General features: G+C 39.0%; 1 long non-coding RNA gene across 1 annotated transcript in view; it reads right to left on the reverse strand.

The window, feature by feature from the left end:
- Positions 1–1994: 1994 nt before the first annotated feature.
- The window catches only part of LOC104998049, a 59436-nt gene continuing 58405 nt past the window's right edge, over positions 1995–3025 (reverse strand). The window contains exon 3 of the long non-coding RNA XR_826407.1: positions 1995–2052. This is a non-coding gene — a long non-coding RNA (uncharacterized LOC104998049). The remainder of the gene's footprint in view (positions 2053–3025) is intronic.

Genomic DNA, 3025 nt, shown 5'->3' on the forward strand with positions numbered 1-3025 from the left:
GAAGATATTTTAAGCAACGCAAAACCCAGAAGCCATAAATAAGTAAAATAAAAGATGTGGCTAGATAAAATTACATCTCATAAATGGATAAAGAATAGATAAAGAAGATGGTGTGTGTGTGTGTGTGTGTGTGTGTATTGATGCTGCTGCTAAGTCGCTTCAGTCGTGTCCGACTCTGTGCTACCCCATAGACGGCAGCCCACCAGACTCCCAAGTCCCTGGGATTCTTCGGGCAAGAACACTGGAGTGGGTTGCCATTTCCTTCTCCAATGCATGAAAATGAAAAGTGAAAGTGAAGTTGCTCAGTCGTGTCCGACTCTTCGCAACCCCATGGACTGCAGGCCCCCCAGGCTCCTCCGTCCATGGGATTTTCCAGGCAAGAGTGCTGGAATGGGGTGCCATTGCAGCCATAAAAAAAAAAATGGAATTTTGCCATTTGTAGTAACTTGGAAGGATTTGGAATGGATTATGCTAATTGAAATAAGTCAGACAGAGAAAGACAAATATTGTATACAGAATCTAAAAAACATGACAAACCAGTAAATATAACAAAAAAAAAGGTGACTCACAGATACAGAGAACTAGTGGTTACCAGAGGTGAGAGGAAGGGGTGGGACAGTAAAGGAGTAGGGGATTAAAGAGGAATTATGGGATTATATGGAATCGTGTGCAAAACTTCTGAAGTTGTAAGGCACTGTAGGACTTAAAGGCACTTTCATTAAATAAAAAAGTATAAAAATTATGTTTCAGAAATAATAACCAAAAAAGCATGGGAAAAGATAAAATACAGACATATACATATAGACTATTAGCCTTACTATATAAAAAACATCTATAAATGCATTAATAAATTGTACCACTCTTGGTAAAATGATCAAAGATCATGAATTGTCAAAATACCAGAGAAGAAATGAAAGTGGCTAATGAATATCTGAAAATATGCTAATCGGTATCAGTTCAGTGGCTCAGTCATGTCCAGCTCTTTGCAACCCCATGGACTGCAGCACAGCAAGCTTCCCTGTCCATCACCAACTCCTGGAGCTTGCTCAAACTCATGTCCATTGAGTTGGTGATGCCGTCCAACCATCTCATCCTCTGTCATCCCCTTCTCCTCCTGCCTTCAATCTTTCCCAGCATCAGGGTCTTTTCCAAGGAGTCAGCTCTCTGCATCAGGTGGCCAAAGTATTAAAGTTTGAGCTTCAGGATCAGTCCTTCCAATGAATATTCCTTCAGGACTGATTTCCTTTAGGATGGACTGGTTGGATCTCCTTGCAGTCCATAGGACTCTCAAGAGTCTTCTCCAACACCACAGTTCAAAGGCATCAATTCTTTGGTGCTCCACTTTCTTTAAAGTCCAACTCTCTCATCCATACATGACTACTGGAAAAACCATAGCTTTGACTAGATAGATCTTTGCTGGCAAAATAATGTCTCTCCTTTTCAACATGCTGTCTAGATTGGTCATAGCTTTTCTTCCAAGAAGCAAGCATCTTTTATTAATTTCATGGCTGCAGTCACCATCTGTAGTGATTTTGGAGCCCAAGAAAATAGTCTGTCACTGTTTCCATCATTTCCTCATCTATTTGCCATGAAGTGATGGGACTGGATGCCATGATCTTATGTTTTTGAATGTTGAGCTTAAAGCCAGCTTTTTTCACTCTCCTCTTTCACTTTCATCAAGAGGCTCATTAGTTCCTCTTTGCTTTCTGCCATAAGGGTGGTGTCATCTGCATATCTGAGGCTATTGATATTTCTTCTGGTAATCTTGATTTCAGCTTGTGCTTCATCCAGTCCAGCATTTCACATGATGTACTCTGCATAGACGTTAAATAGGAAAGGGGTCAATATAGAGTCTTGACGTACTCCTTTCCTGATTTGGAACCAGTCTTTTGTTCCATGTCCAGTTCTAACTGTTGTTTCTTGACCTGCATACAGATTTCTCAGGAGGCAGGTGAAGTGGTCTTGTATTCCCATCTCTTTAAGAATTTTCCACAGTTTGTTGTGATCCACACAGTCAAAGGCTTTAGTGTAGTCAAAATATGCTTAACTTCACTGGAAATCAGAGAAATACAAATGTAAAAATAGTAGCATTTTTGTCAATTAGATTAGAAAAATATTAATATCATCCAGTTTTGACAAGTACATGGGAAAATGGATACTCTCAAACATTATTGCAGGATTAAAGATAGTTCTTTTTAAGAGGACAAATTGACAGTAATTGTCAAAATTTAACATAATCTAATATTCTACATCTAACAACCAAAAATGTTCACAAAATATATTAAAGGTATAAGAATCTTCATTAAAGTATTATACTGAAATGCCCAAAATAAAACCTCTTAGTATATGAATGATCAAGCAAATTGTTTTATGTTTTTAAAAGTAAATTACTTTATATCCTTAAATGGGATACTATTTGTGCTTTTTTAAATGAGATAAATCTTTATATATTAACACTGAAAATTCTCCAAGGCAAACTACTAGCTAAAAAGTATAGGAGCAGAGTAATGTAGTACTATATTCTGTTAATTCTAAAATCATTTCATTCACATTTCAACACTTCTGACATTGCGAGGCATCATACAACCGCATGTCTAATAATTATAATAGGTAGCATTTTTTCCTTCTCAGTAAAACATAAAATGATGGCATGTCTTACAATTGATGCCTCTTAGACTTGATGAAATACAGTAAATCATATCAGATCAGATCAGATCAGTCGCTCAGTCGTGTCCGACTCTTTGCGACCCCATGGATCGCAGCACGCCAGGCCTCCCTGTCCATCACCAACTCCCGGAGTTCACTCAGACTCACGTCCATCGAGTCAGTGATGCCATCCAGCCATCTCATCCTCTGTCATCCCCTTCTCCTCCTGCCCCCAATCCCTCCCAGCATCAGAGTCTTTTCCAGTGAGTCAACTCTTCTCATGAGGTGGCCAAAGTACTGGAGTTTCAGCTTTAGCATCCTTCCTTCCAAAGAAATCCCAGGGCTGATCTCCTTCAGAATGGACTGGTTGGATCTCCTT

The sequence above is a fragment of the Bison bison genome, unplaced genomic scaffold (assembly GCF_000754665.1).
Source record: "Bison bison bison isolate TAMUID 2011002044 unplaced genomic scaffold, Bison_UMD1.0 scf7180017864322, whole genome shotgun sequence".
Taxonomy (NCBI): domain Eukaryota; kingdom Metazoa; phylum Chordata; class Mammalia; order Artiodactyla; family Bovidae; genus Bison; species Bison bison.